The sequence below is a fragment of the Oncorhynchus gorbuscha genome, linkage group LG19 (genome assembly GCF_021184085.1).
Source record: "Oncorhynchus gorbuscha isolate QuinsamMale2020 ecotype Even-year linkage group LG19, OgorEven_v1.0, whole genome shotgun sequence".
Lineage (NCBI taxonomy): Eukaryota > Metazoa > Chordata > Actinopteri > Salmoniformes > Salmonidae > Oncorhynchus > Oncorhynchus gorbuscha.
In genome coordinates, this window is record NC_060191.1 from 11,917,817 (window position 1) to 11,933,594 (window position 15,778).

General features: G+C 44.5%; 1 pseudogene; it reads left to right on the forward strand.

Moving 5' to 3' along the window:
• Window positions 1–15,778, forward strand: part of LOC124006000 — a 181,360-nt pseudogene that overhangs the window by 25,825 nt on the left and 139,757 nt on the right.

A 15,778-nucleotide genomic window follows, 5' to 3' on the forward strand; every position in this document is an offset into this window, starting at 1 on the left:
ACTCCTGGGCCAGACTACACTCAATCATATGACCCACTGAAGAGATGAGTCTTCAGTAAAGACTTAAAGGTTGAGACCGAGTTTGCGTCTCTGACATGGGTAGGCAGACCGTTCCATAAAAATGGAGCTCTATAGGAGAAAGCCCTGCCTCCAGCTGTTTGCTTAGAAATTCTAGGGACAATTAGGAGGCCTGCGTCTTGTGACCGTAGCGTACGTATAGGTATGTACGGCAGGACCAAATCAGAGAGGTAGGTAGGAGCAAGCCCATGTAATGCTTTGTAGGTTAGCAGTAAAACCTTGAAATCAGCCCTTGCTTTGACAGGAAGCCAGTGTAGAGAGGCTAGCACTGGAGTAATATGATCAAATTTTTTGGTTCTAGTCAGGATTCTAGCAGCCGTATTTAGCACTAACTGAAGTTTATTTAGTGCTTTATCCGGGTAGCCGGAAAATAGAGCATTGCAGTAGTCTAACCTAGAAGTGACAAAAGCATGGATTAATTTTTCTGCATCATTTTTGGACAGAAAGTTTCTGATTTTTGCAATGTTACGTAGATGGAAAAAAGCTGTCCTCGAAATGGTCTTGATATGTTCTTCAAAAGAGAGATCAGGGTCCAGAGTAACGCCGAGGTCCTTCACAGTTTTATTTGAGACGACTGTACAACCATTAAGATTAATTGTCAGATTCAACAGAAGATCTCTTTGTTTCTTGGGACCTAGAACAAGCATCTCTGTTTTGTCCGAGTTTAATAGTAGAAAGTTTGCAGCCATCCACTTCCTTATGTCTGAAACACATGCTTCTAGCGAGGGCAATTTTGGTGCTTCACCATGTTTCATTGAAATGTACAGCTGTGTGTCATCCGCATAGCAGTGAAAGTTTACATTATGTTTTCGAATAACATCCCCAAGAGGTAAAATATATAGTGAAAACAATAGTGGTCCTAAAACAGAACCTTGAGGAACACCGAAATGTACAGTTGATTTGTCAGAGGACAAACCATTCACAGAGACAAACTGATATCTTTCCGGCAGATAAGACCTAAACCAGGCCAGAACATGTCCGTGTAGACCAATTTGGGTTTCCAATCTCTCCAAAAGAATGTGGTGATCGATGGTATCAAAAGCAGCACTAAGGTCTAGGAGCACGAGGACAGATGCAGAGCCTCGGTCCGATGCCATCAAAATGTCATTTACCACCTTCACAAGTTCTCCCCAAAATGCTAAATAAATACTTTTATGCTCAGAAGACTTGGGGAGGCCTTATAAAAGCATTTGGCCCGTGGGCCACCAGTTGGAAAACCTGCCCTATAGAATGAGGGAAATGGTCTGTCAATCAGTGGTAGATAGGTTTACACTTGTGTGTATGTGGGGGGGGAGTGGTTTGTCAGAGTGTTCTTTCCACTGTGTGACTCATCTAAAACCATTCAAATGTTCTGGTGACACTCTCAATAAGGACAGCCAATGTTTGTCTTTACCCTGACCATCTCTCCCGTCCACTCTGCTCTGTCCTGACGTGTATGTTGGACTTGTATCATTATGCTCCCATGTCTGTCTTTGCATTGACTCTCATAATTACTCTGATTTGAACCTTTTCTTATTATCTTCCCTCCTCTTGCGCTCTCTCTCTCTCGCTCTCTCTCTCTCTCTGTCTCTCTCTCTCTGTCTCTCTCTGACTCTCTCTCTGTCTCTCTCTCTGTCTCTCTCTCTCTCTGTCTCTCGCTCTCTCTCTGTCTCTCGCTCGCTCTCTCTCACTCTCACTCTCGCTCTCTCTGTCTCTCTTTCGCTCTCTCTTGCTCTCTCTCTGTCTCTCTTTCCTTATAAAAGCATTTGGCCCGTTGGCCACCAGTTGGAAAACCTGCCCTATAGAATGAGGGAAATGGTCTGTCAATCAGTGGTAGATAGGTTTACACTCGTGTGTATGTGGGGGGAGTGGTTTGTCAGTGTTCTTTCCACTGTTTGACTCATCGCTCTCTCTCTGTCTCGCTCTCTCTCTGTCTCTCTCGCTCTCTCGCTGTCTCTCTCTCTCGCTCTCTCTCGCTCTCTCTGTCTCTCTCTCGCTCTCTCTCTGTCTCTCTCGCTCTCTCTCGGTCTCTCTCGCTCTCTCTCTCGCTCTCTCTCTCGCTCTCTCTCGGTCTCTCTCGCTCTCTCTTGCTCTCTCTCTGTCTCTCTCGCTCTCTCTCGGTCTCTCTCGCTCTCTCTCTGTCTCTCTCTCTCTCTCACTCTGTCTCTCTCGCTCTCTCTCTGTCTCTCTCGCTCTCTCTGTCTCTCTCTCGCTCTCTCTCGCTCTCTCTGTCTCTCTTGCTCTCTCTCTGTCTCTCTCGGTCTCTCTCGGTCTCTCTCGGTCTCTCTCGCTCTCTCTTGATCTCTCTCTGTCTCTCTCTGTCTCTCTCTCGCTCTTTCTCTTCCTCTCTCTCGCTCTCTCTCGCTCTTTCTCTGCCTCTCTCATTCTCTCTGTCTCTCTCACTCTGTCTCTGTCTCTCTCTCGCTCTCTCTCTCTGTCTCTCTCTCGCTCTCTCTCTGTCTCTCTCAAATCAATTCAAGGGGCTTTATTGGCATGGGAAACGTGTTAACATTGCCAAAGCAAGTTAGGTAGATAATATACAAAAGTGAAATAAACAATACAAATTAACAGTAAACATTACACATACAGAAGTTTAAAAACAATAAAGACATTACAAATGTTATATTATGTATACATACAGTGTTGTAACAATGTACAAATGGTTAAAGTACACACTCTCTCTCGCTCTCTGTTTCTCTCTCTCGCTCTCCCTCTTTCATTCCCCCCAGGTTGGTTAGTTGGTGTTTAAGGGGATGCAGCGTCTGAACAGGATCCAGTCCATAGTGTTTGAGACAGCCTACAACACCAATGAGAACCTGCTCATCTGTTTCCCCACCGGGGCCGGCAAGACCAACATCGCCATGCTGACAGTCCTCCATTAGATCAGACAGCACATCCAACCTGGAGGGGTCATCAAAAAGCATGAGTTCAAGGTACCACTCAGCTGTGTGTGTGTGTGTGTGTGTGTGTGTGTGTGTGTGTGTGTGTGTGTGTGTGTGTGTGTGTGTGTGTGTGTGTGTGTGTGTGTGTGTGTGTGTGTGTGTGTGTGTGTGTGTGTGTGTGTGTGTGTGTGTGTGTGAGCGAGACATACAAACATACAGTAGAACACATGTATTATTGGTTGTCCCTATAAAGCCACACACCCCCCCCCCTCCCCACACACACACATGTTCTAATACACACCCATTCTAACACCACACACCCAATGCCAGCCAGCGAGTATTGCCACTTTCTCATACAGTACATCTCCATTAAACTTTTCTTAATCTAAGTGGCCTGTTTCATATTTTTCAATAAATAGTGATTTATGCTGGTTGCCAGGGAACAAGTGATACTCTGCTGTACACTCATTTATCATGACCGTGACCTTTCACTTCCTCTCACTTTCTTTCTCTCTTTCTCCCCCTCCCTGCACACCGTTCTCCCTTTTCTCTATATATATTTATCTCCCTCCCTCTTTCTCTCTCTACTCTCCAACTCGCTCCCTCTCTTCCCTCTATCCCTCTCCCTCCCTCTTTCTCTCTCTTCTCTCCTACTCGCTTCCTCCCTTCCCTCCATCTCTCTCCCTCCCTCTTTCTCTCTCTTCTCTCCTACTCGCTCCCTCTCTTCCCTCCATCTCTCTCTCCCTCCCTCTTTCTCTCTCTTCTCTCCTACTCGCTCCCTCCCTTCCCTCCATCTCTCTCTCCCTCCCTCTTTCTCTCTCTTCTCTCCTACTTGCTCCCTCTCTTCCCTCCATCTCTCTCTCCCTCCCTCTTTCTCTCTCTTCTCTCCTACTTGCTCCCTCTTCCCTCCATCTCTCTCTCCCTCCCTCTTTCTCTCTCTTCTCTCCTACTTGCTCCCTCTTCCCTCCATCTCTCTCTCCCTCCCTCTTTTTCTCTCTACTCTCCTACTTGCTCCCTCTCTTCCCTCCATCTCTCTCTCCCTCCCTCTTTCTCTCTCTTCTCTCCCACTCGCTCCCTCTCTTCCCTCCATCTCTCTCTCCCTCCCTCTTTTTCTCTCTACTCTCCTACTCGCTCCCTCTCTTCCCTCCAACTCTCTCTCCCTCCCTCTTTCTCTCTCTTCTCTCCTACTCGCTCCCTCCCTTCCCTCCGTCTCTCTCTCCCCCCCTCTTTCTATCTCTTCTCTCCTACTTGCTCCCTCTCTTCCCTCCATCTCTCTCTCCCTCCCTTCCCTCCATCTCTCTCTCCCTCCCTCCTTCTCTCTCTTCTCTCCTACTTGCTCCCTCTCTTCCCTCCATCTCTCTCTCCCTCCCTCTTTCTATCTCTTCTCTCCTACTCGCTCCCTCTCTTCCCTCCATCTCTCTCTCCCTCCCTTCCCTCCATCTCTCTCTCCCTCCCTCATTCTCTCTCTTCTCTCCTACTCGCTCCCTCTCTTCCCTCCATCTCTCTCCCTCCCTTCACTCCATCTCTCTCTCCCTCCCTCTTTCTCTCTCTTCTCTCCTACTTGCTCCCTCTCTTCCCTCCATCTCTCTCTCCCTCCCTCTGTAGATAGTGTATGTAGTTCCTATGAAGGCACTGGCAGCAGAGATGACAAACTACTCCAGTAAGCGGTTGGAGCCACTGGGCATTGCTGTCAAAGAGCTCACTGGAGACATGCAGCTAACCAAAGGGGAGATTCTGCATACACAGGTACTGTACAAACACACACGGGTGCGCATGCACGCACACAGTTTCTGCGTAGGCTTTCCTTATGCTCAGTTGGTCCAGAGTGGAGTTGTGTTCTGCCTCACAACTGTTCTCTAGCGCCTCTCAGTGGTTGACTCTCAGCTCGGCTCTCTGGAATACAGTAGCTCTGTACCCTCTTCACACTGAGCATGTTTACTTGCACTAATACATCGATATTAAATGGATTATGACAGTAGGTCGGTTATGGCAAATGTCATGTAAACACTTTACGTGGCGTTAGGTCAAAATCACATGAAGCATATGCCGATTTAAACACCTGGTGTTCTGAACAATCTTTTGAATTAGGACATTAATTATTAACAACTTAATCAAAGTTATAGCCGTGTATTTTTAAATGATTTTGCAAGAGTAATGTGACTGTTTTTTTGGCGGTAGTAGAGTAAGCTCACAGTCATTGGCGCAGTGGAAACTTTTGCTCTGGAGTATAAATCACACTTCACCATCTGGCAGTCCGACGGATAAATCTGGATTTGGCGGATGCCAGGAGAAGGCTAACTGCCCGAATGCAGTGCCAACTGCAAAGTTTGGTGGAGGAGGAATATAATGGTCTGGGGCTGTTTTTCATGGTTCGAGCTAGGAGCCTTAGTTCCATTGAGGGGAAATCTTAATGCTAAAGCTTAAAATTACATTCTAGATGATTCTGTGCTCCCAACTTTGTGGCAATCAGCACAAAGCGAGGTCCATACAGAAATGGTTTGTCGAGATTGGTGTGGAAGAACTTGACTGGCCTGCACAGAGCCCTGACCTCAACCCCATCGAACACCTTTGGGATGAACTGGAACGCCGACTGCGAGCCAGGCCTAATGCCCAACATCAGTGCCCGACTTCACTAATGCTTTTGTGGCTGTATGGAAGCAAGTCCCCGCAGCAAATCAAATCAAATCAAATCAAATTTTATTTGTCACATACACATGGTTAGCAGATGTTAATGCGAGTGTAGCGAAATGCTTGTGCTTCTAGTTATGACAATGCAGTAATAACCAATAAGTAATCTAACTAACAATTCCAAAACTACTGTCTTATACACACAAGTGTAAGCGGATAAAGAATATGTACATAAAGATAAATTAATGAGTGATGGTACAGAGCGGCATAGGCAAGATGCAGCATCGAGTACAGTATATACATATGATGAGATGAGTATGTAAACAAAGTGGCATAGTTAAAGTGGCTAGTGATATATTTTACATCATTTCCCATCAATTCCCATTATTAAAGTGGCTGGAGTTGAGTCAGTGTGTTGGCAGCAGCCACTCAATGTTAGTGGTGGCTGTTTAACAGTCTGATGGCCTTGAGATAGAAGCTGTTTTTCAGTCTCTCGGTCCCAGCTTTGATGCACCTGTACTGACCTCGCCTTCTGGATGATAGCGGGGTGAACAGGCAGTGGCTCGGGTGGTTGTTGTCCTTGTTGATCTTTATGGCCTTCCTGTAACATCGGGTGGTGTAGGTGTCCTGGAGGGCAGGTAGTTTGCCCCCGGTGATGCGTTGTGCAGACCTCACTACCCTCTGGAGAGCCTTACGGTTGAGGGCGGAGCAGTTGCCGTACCAGGCGGTGATACAGCCCGCCAGGATGCTCTCGATTGTGCATCTGTAGAAGTTTGTGAGTGCTTTTGGTGACAAGCCAAATTTCTTCAGCCTCCTGAGGTTGAAGAGGCGCTGCTGCGCCTTCTTCACGATGCTGTCTGTGTGGGTGGACCAATTCAGTTTGTCTGTGATGTGTATGCCGAGGAACTTAAAACTTGCTACCCTCTCCACTACTGTTCCATCGATGTGGATAGGGGGGTGTCCCTCTGCTGCTTCCTGAAGTCCACAATCATCTCCTTAGTTTTGTTGACGTTGAGTGTGAGCTTATTTCCCTGACACCACACTCCGAGGGCCCTCACCTCCTCCCTGTAGGCCGTCTCGTCGTTGTTGGTAATCAAGCCTACCACTGTTGTGTCGTCCGCAAACTTGATGATTTGGAGGCGTGCGTGGCCACGCAGTCGTGGGTGAACAGGGAGTACAGGAGAGGGCTCAGAACGCACCCTTGTGGGGCAGCAGTGTGGAGGATCAGCGGGGTGGAGATGTTGTTGCCTACCCTCACCACCTGGGGGTGGCCCGTCAGGAAGTCCAGTACCCAGTTGCACAGGGCGGGGTCGAGACCCAGGGTCTCGAGCTTGATGATGAGCTTGGAGGGTACTATGGTGTTGAATTCCGAGCTGTAGTCGATGAACAGCATTCTCACATAGGTATTTATCTTGTCCAGATGGGTTAGGGCAGTGTGCAGTGTGGTTGAGATTGCATCATCTGTGGACCTATTTGGGCGGTAAGCAAATTGGAGTGGGTCTAGGGTGTCAGGTAGGGTGGAGGTGATATGGTCCTTGACTAGTCTCTCAAAGCACTTCATGATGATGGAAGTGAGTGCTACGGGGCAGTAGTCGTTTAGCTCAGTTACCTTAGCTTTCTTGGGAACAGGAACAATGGTGGCCCTCTTGAAGCATGTGGGAACAGCAGACTGGGACAGAGATTGATTGAATATGTCCGTAAACACACCAGCCAGCTGGTCTGCGCATGCTCTGAGGGCGCGGCTGGGGATGCCTCTTGTGTCTGAGCCGTTGAATTGAGATTATACTTTGTCTCTATACTGACGCTTAGCTTGTTTGATTTCCTTGCGGAGGGAATAGCTACACTGTTTGTATTCAGTCATATTTCCGGTCACCTTGCCATGATTAAAAGCAGTGGTTCGCGCTTTCAGTTTCACGCGAATGCTGCCATCAATCCACGGTTTCTGGTTTGGGAATGTTTTAATCGTTGCTATGGGAACGACATCTTCAACGCACGTTCTAATGAACTCGCACACCGAATCAGTGTATTCGTCAAGGTTGTTGTCTGACGCAATACGAAACATATCCCAGTCCACGTGATGGAAGCAGTCTTGGAGTGTGGAATCAGATTGGTCGGACCAGCGTTGACGAGACGTCAGCGTGGGAGCTTCTTGTTTTCGTTTCTGTCTGTAGGCAGGGATCGGCAGAATGAAGTCTTGGTCAGATTTTCCGAAAGGAGGGCGGGGCAGGGCCTTATATGCGTCGCAGAAGTTAGAATAGCAGTGATCCAAGGTTTTGCCAGCCCTGGTGGCGCAATCGATATGCTGATACAATTTAGGGAGTCTTGTTTTCAGATTAGCCTTGTTAAAATCCCCAGCTACAATGAATGCAGCTTCAGGATGTATGGATTCCAGTTTGCAAAGAGTAAAATAAAGTTTGTTCAGAGCCATCGATGTGTCTGCTTGGGGGGGAATATATACGGCGATGCGTGGAGAAACCATCTGGCTGCACCGACTCCGATAGCGTCTCTCCAGTGAGCCATGTTTCCGTGAAGCAAAGAACGTTACGGTCTCTGATGTCCCTCTGGAATGCTACCCTTGCTCGGATTTAATCAACCTTGTTGTCAAGAGACTGGACATTGGCGAGAAGTATACTGGTGAGTGATGCACGATGAGCCCGTCTCCGGAGTCTGACCAGAAGACCGCTACGTTTCCCTCTTTTACAAAGTCGTTTTTTTGGGTTGCCGGCTGGGAACCATTCCGTTGTCCTGGGTGAAAGGCAGAACACAGGATCCGCTTCGCGAAAGTCATATTCTTGGTCGTACTGATGGTGAGTTGACGCTGCTCTTATATTCACTAGTTCTTCTCGACTGTATGTAATGAAACCTAAGATGACCTGGGGTACTAATGTAAGAAATAACATGTAACAAAAAAACAAAAAACTGCATAGTTTTCTAGGAACGTGAAGCGAGGCGGCCATCTCTGTCGGCGACGGAAGTACGTGTTACAACATCTAGTGGAAAGCCTTCCCAGGCAAGTGGAGGCTGTTATAGCAGCAAAGGGGGGACCAACTCCATATTAATGCCCATTATTTTGGAATGAGATGTTCGACAAGCAGGTGTCCACATACTTTTAATCAAGTAGTGTATGTTTGCATTCATCTATATGCCAACAGTGCTCAACAATTAATCATAACCATTATAGATAACTAATTGCCAAATTGCCTCATATAAACTTAGCAAGAAAAGAAACGTCTTCTCACTGTCAACTGCGTTTATTTTCAGAAAACTTAACATTTGTAAATATTTGTATGAACATAACAAGATTCAACAACTGAGACATAAACTGAATAAGTTCCACAGACATTTGACTAACATAAATGGAATAATGTGTCCCTGAACAAAGGGGTGATCAAAATCAAAAGTAGCAGTCAGTATCTGGTGTGGCCGCCAGCTGCATTAAGTACTGCAGTGCATCTCCTCCTCATGGACTGCACCAGATTTGGAAATTCTTGCTGTGAGATGTTACCCCACTCTTCCACTAAGGCACCTGCAAGTTTCCAGACATTTATGGGGGGAATGACCCTAGCCCTCACCCTCCGATCCAACAGGTTCCAGACGTGCTCAATGGGATTGAGATACGGGCTCTTCCTTGGCCGTGGCAGATCACTGACATTCCTGTCTTGCAGGAAATCATGCACAGAACGATCCTGCTCCAGAGTAAAGGCCTCAGTGTAACGCTAATTCTTTCGACGATAAACGTGAATCCGACCATCACCCCTGGTGAGACAAAACCACGACTCGTCAGTGAAGACCACTTTTTGCCAGTCCTGTCTGATCCAGCGACGGTGGGTTTGTGCCCATAGGCGACGTTGTTGCCAGTGATGTCTGGTGAGGACCTGCCTTACAACAGGCCTACAAGCCCTCTGCCCAGCCTCTCTCAGCCTATTGCGGACAGTCTGAGCGCTGATGGAGGGATTGTGCATTCCTGGTGTAACTCGGGCAGTTGTTGTTCCCATCCTATACCTGTCCCGCATGTGTGATGTTCGGATGTACCAATCCCGTGCAGGTGTTGTTACACGTCTTCCACTGCGAGGACGATCCTGTCTCCCTGTAGCGCTGTCTTAGGTGTCTCACAGTACGCACATTGCAATTTTATTGCCCTGGCCACATCCGCAGTCTTCATGCCTCCTTGCAGCATGCCTAAGGCACGTTCACGCAGATGAGCAGGGACACTGGGCATCTTTATTTTGTTTTGTTTTTCAGAATCAGTAGAAAGGCCTCTTTAGTGTCCTAAATTTTCATAACTGTGACCTTAATTGCCTACCGTCTGTAAGCTGTTAGTGTCTTAACGACCGTTCCACAGGTGCATTTTCATTAATTGTTTGTGGTTCATTGAACTAGCATAGGAAACAGTGTTTAATCCCTTTACAATGAAGATAGCCTAGGCCAGGTATGCCAATTTGGGTTCCCCCAGGGGAACGCGCAATGCCGTCAGTGATATTCCAACTTAAAATGTGTTTCACATTTTTTTAAACAAAACACTTTGTCATGTAGTACAGTTATATTTTCCAACTGGGCTATACAATTGGGTGAGTTTTTTTCTTACCTGAGTAGCCTCGTTTCACTGCCAAAAATAAAATGAAACCTTCTTGTGTTCAGCGAAATAAAAACACAATGTCACATACAGGTAGCCTAGTCAAATAATTAACATCCAATCACATTAACCGTTACTCTCTAGCGGGAAACCTTCACTCTTGTGCAGTTAGAAACAAAACATAACAATTTGAAAAATAAACCAATGGAGTTTTTTGAGCGAGAATAAAGCTGACTTTTGAGTAGTAAGACATTTATAAAAGCAACAGATACCGTTAATAAGAAGGGGCTAGAAGCGTCTTATTTGATGAGCTACCGAGTGGCTAGGAAAGGCAAGCCCCATACTATTGTTGACTTAATTCTTCCTGCTGCTGCGGATATGGCTGGGACAATTCTGGGGGAAAAGCCAAAAAAACTATACAGCCAATGTCTTCATCAAACAACGCTGTTTCACGACGCATCGTTGTCATGGCAGGAGATGTTTTGAAACAATTACTGCTTCACATACAAGCCAGTGAATGCTATGCGTTACAGCTGGATGAGTCAACAGATGTGGCTGGCCTGGCATAGCTCCTGGTATATGTCTGTTAAGTTTATGGGGCATCAGTTCAGGAAGACATCCTCTTCTTCAAACCACTGGAAACCAGGACAACAGGAGAGGATATTTTTAAAGAACTGGACAGCTTTGTGACATCAAATGGATTTTGGTGGTCAAGATGTGTTGGTATCTGTACTGATGGCGCAAAAGCCATGACGGGGAGACATATTGTGGAGTGGTAACGCGCATGCAAGCAGTTTCTCCTGACGCCACTTGGGTACACTGCTATAACCACTGAGAGGCTCTTGCTGCCAATGAAATGCCTGTCCGCTTGAAAGACGTTTTGGACACTACAGTGAAAATGGTTAACTTTGTTAAAGCAAGGTCCCTGATCTCTTGTGTATTTTCTGCATTATGCATTGATATGGGCCACTTTTACAACATACAGAAGTGTGTAGGTTATCAAGGGGTAAAGTATTGACACATTTTGTTTTAGCTGCGAGACTCGCGTAAAGTTGTCTTTAACTGACCATCATTTTCACTTGTCTGACTGCTTGCATGATGACAAGTTTCTCACACTACTGGTCTATCTAGGTGATGTTTTTTCTCGCCTGAATGATCTGAGCCTAGGATTACAGGGACTCTCCAACTATTTTTAATGTGCGGGACAAAATTGAGGCTATGATTAAGAAGTTGGAGCAATTCTCTGTCTTCATTAACAAGGACAACACACATGTATTTCCATCATTGTATGATTTTTTTGTGTGCAAATGAACTCAAGCTTACGGACTATGCACTTGAGTTGGGTGCGAAATTATGCAGGTACTTTCCTGAAATGATGACACAAACAACTGGATTCGTTATCCCTTTCATGACCTGCCTCCAGTCCACTTACCGATATCTGAATAAGAGAGCCTCATCGAAATTGTAACAAGCGGTTCTGTTAAAATTTTATTTAATCAGAAGCCACTGCCAGATTTCTGTATAGGGCTGCGCTCAGAGTTTCTTGCCTTGGCAAATCACTCTGTTAAGACACTGATGCCCTTTGCAACCACGTACCTATGTGAGAGTGGATTCTCGGCCCTCACTAGCATGACAACGAAATACAGGCACAGACTGTGTGGGGAAAATGATTTAAGACTGAGACTCTCTCCAATACAACCCAACATTGCAGAGTTATGTGCATCCTTTCAAGCACACCCTTTCATCTGTGGTGAGTTATTCACAATTTTCGATCAACAAATAAGGTTTTATATGTAAGATGGTTAAATAAAGAGCAAAATTATTGATTATTATATTATTATTTGTGCCCTGGTCCTATAAAAGTAATTAACCCCGCCCATTTCTAAACCTATCCCTTAAACCTAACCTTAACCACACTGCTAACCTTATGCCTAACCCTAACCTTAAATTATGACCAAAAAAATAAGTGTTTGAATTTTTTTACGATATAGCCAATTTGGACTTTTTGGTTGTTGTAACTAGTGACAACCGCAAAGTAGCCTAAACGGAAATTAGACGGGACGCAATTATTCCAAAACTGCATCTCGTTGTTGGAACACACATTTCCTATACTTAAGTCAACCAGTACATTTTGTACTTGTAATAAAACAGTCGTCATTTGGCATGGAATGTAGCTTGTGTATCTCATCAGTTAGATCCATTTTTATAGGCATTTATTTTTGTAGGCCAACCATGTGTGTAGAGGGAGCAGTCGCAAAGCAATTGATTGAGTGAGACACGGAGGGAAAAACGGAATTTAGGGAGAACTGTTTGATGCTTTGCTTGGTTTCTCTTTTGTTATGCTCCACAAATGCTCATGTGCAAATGGGAAACTAGAGTCAAAGCAAATGCACATTGTGTAGTGTCTTTGGCTATGCTGGATTAATTGCTAAAACATGCTATTCTATAAAATAATTTCTCCGTAATTAATATCACCTGATTGAGCTAATCATGTAAATGTAATTAACTAGAGAGTCGGGCACCACGAAATAATATTTATAGAGCTGTTATCTTCCGAATAAACTGTTAAAGATCTAGTAATATTTTACATCAATAGGAGTCAATATCAATCGTCATCTTACTTCAGTCTCATAATCTGAAAGTTGTACATTCTTGGTTATCTGCAAGAACCCTGGCTAACAAGTTGAATCAGCAATACAACATTTGGTTTAATTATTTATTTACTAAATACCTAACTAATCACACAGAATTCACATACACATAATTAAATCATAACTTGATTACAAATTACGTCATAAAGGAAAATGTCCCTAGCGGGCGGAACAGATATGACAGCTTGTTACACAAAGGAAAAGGGGCTGGGTTGAGTGAAAGAGCGGGGGACTGGGGAACAAAGGGAAGAAGCTGTGCTATCATAAATACAGTATCTGATGCATTCTAAATAACCGCCCATTGGGAAAAGGAAAATGCAATAAATATTTACTCTGAGCTGCGCTTCAGTAGGTTGGTGGTATATGGAAGACCGTGTGGCCAAACCGAGTCCTCTGTCCTTTGAAGAATGTCTCTGGTGGTCACTTGGATAAGTTGTAGTCACGTCGTTGTGTGGTAGATGGGATACTCTGTCTGTTCCTTTCTAACCTGCGTTTGCAGCTGCGGTCGCTAACTCAACGGCTAGGAGGTATCCCTTCTGTCGTGAATAAGAGTTCAAAGTTCATACCATTCGCAACCAAAGCTCATGCTGATGTTGGCTTCATTCTGTAGTTTTTTTCTGAACCATTCTGACAAAGGACCATCATCCTACCTCATTGGAACATGAAGTTCTGTTGTCATCCAGGGCTTATATAGGAAGGGACAGGAGTATGTGTTTGAAAAGTTTTATAGCCCTTGTTCCTTCACAGGGGAGGGCCACTGATTGAGCAGCCCTATTTTATGAAAATCCAAATCTCACATTTTAGAAGCTAAAATCCCATTTCATCCCATCACAAATAATTCAATATTCAAACATTTACATTGAACAACAATTCCATGTGAATCTGATAAATCTGATGTGTAGATTTTCCACTGTAGAGTTTATGTCATCTTATCATTGATGAGAATGTTTCAGATGACAACCGAACTGAAATCATATTCATTAAGTACCACCGCATATGTTCAATTGTTCAGATTACCAGAATATAGTTAATTTCCCCCAAAATTCTGACGTTCCCAGAATCTCTATGTTAACCAAGGGTTTTGCAAATGTAACCTCAGTAGGTTAGAGAGGAAAAAGGGGGGAAGAGGTATTTATGACTGTCATAAACCAACCCCCCAGGACAACATCATGACAATTGTCTTCAAAGTAAAACATAGACCAAAAACACTGAACAAAAATGTAAATGCAATATGCAACAATTTCAAAGATTTTACTGAGTTAAAGTTCATATAAAGAAATCAGTCAATTGAAATAAATGCATTAGGCCATAATCTATGTATTTGAAATTACTAGGAATACACGTGACTCGTTTCAGGGAACTAGGCGTATTTCGCGGGTCAATAGCATTTGAACGTAAACTTTTTTTATTTTTTCAAAATGCGTTTTTTGGCAAAAATGCCTTCTGAAATGTGAAATTTCATGTTCCTTAATAACAAACTTGTATGCCATCTCTAAGTACAAATAAAATGCTTAAATTACTAGCCTAGTTGGTTTCGCTAAAGAAAAGTTAGCAACTTTCCCGACAACCATGATTGGCTGAGATTATAAGTGGACTGGACATGCAGAGAGATGTTTTCAGATGAATCCGCCATATAGCACATTTCTGTCTATTTGAGCTGGTCAGTATGTGTAGGTAATCCCGTCTAACGCAGCTTAAAAAAATGTATCGTGTAGTAGAACTGTATGAATGTTGCTTTCCACTTTCTGTAGGACCGGGTTTTGAAATCAGTGGAATTAGAATATGATAACTAAGGAGATGGAGAAAACACCTGTCTCCAGATTACATCTTCAAACTATGGGGCAACCATGGCATCTGTGACAGGGAGAAGCATCCACCAATGATGTATACTGGTAAGGTAGTCTAGCTAGCACACATTTCTAATTTTGACAAAGTCGTTTTCAATTCAAGTTAGTGTACTGTTAGCTAGCTAACGTTACGTGTATGTTCTTACTATTCATATCTCAGAGCCATTTGTTTGCTAGTTATAGCCCAATGTTAGCTGCCTAACATTGAACCTGTTTGGTTTGCTATCTGCTCATGCAGGGTAGTTACCTACCTCATGCAGGGTAGTAACGTCATGAGTTGGGATTATGGTTCATTGTTTATCTAGCTAGCTACATGTCCTCACAAAAGACTCCATTATGCAAGTAACCTTTTCAATAGAATGTCACTGCGACAACTGATGATAGACGTAGCTGGTAAATTTGCTCTGGCTATCTACTCCGATTTCAGTCACTCTCATCTGAGTGTGCCAGAGTGCAGAATTCTCAACACCCGTTGAATAATGGGCAGTGTCAGATAACATAAAAACAGCCTAACCAGCTCTGCTAGGGTGAGTAAACTGGTCTGTGAGCTGCTCGTTCTCCCAATGTTAGCCAGTTAGCTTGGGTGCTTGACTGCTCTTTTTAGGACAGAATGCTCGGCTCAATCCTTAAAGGAGATGGGTGGGGCTGAAGCTTAAGAGGGTGTGAACGATGCTGAATGACTGTAGATAAAGAAGAGCTCTCCTCTAGGTACTAAAACATTCAAAGGCAATTTTCTCAAAAGTGAGGTTGCAAGTTTATCAACTTTCAAAGCAGAATTACTTTCCCATTATTCCTCAAATGCAGTGTATGATATACCATTTTGTAGGGACGTGGATCAGAAAACCAGTCAGTATCTGGTGTTAATACCATTTGCCTCATGAGGTTCGACACATCTCCTTCACATAGAGTTGATCAGGCTGTTGATTATGGCCTGTGGAATGTTGTTCTACTCCACTTCAATGGCTGTGCGAAGTTGTTGGATATTGGCGGTAACTGGAAAACGTTGTCGTACGCGTGTCTGGTGAATATGCAGGCCATGGAAGAACTAGGACATTTTCAGCTTCCAGGAATTGTGTACAGATCTGCCCACTGAAGTCGGTTACAATGTTGAACTGCGGCCAGGTCAAGACTCTAGTGAGG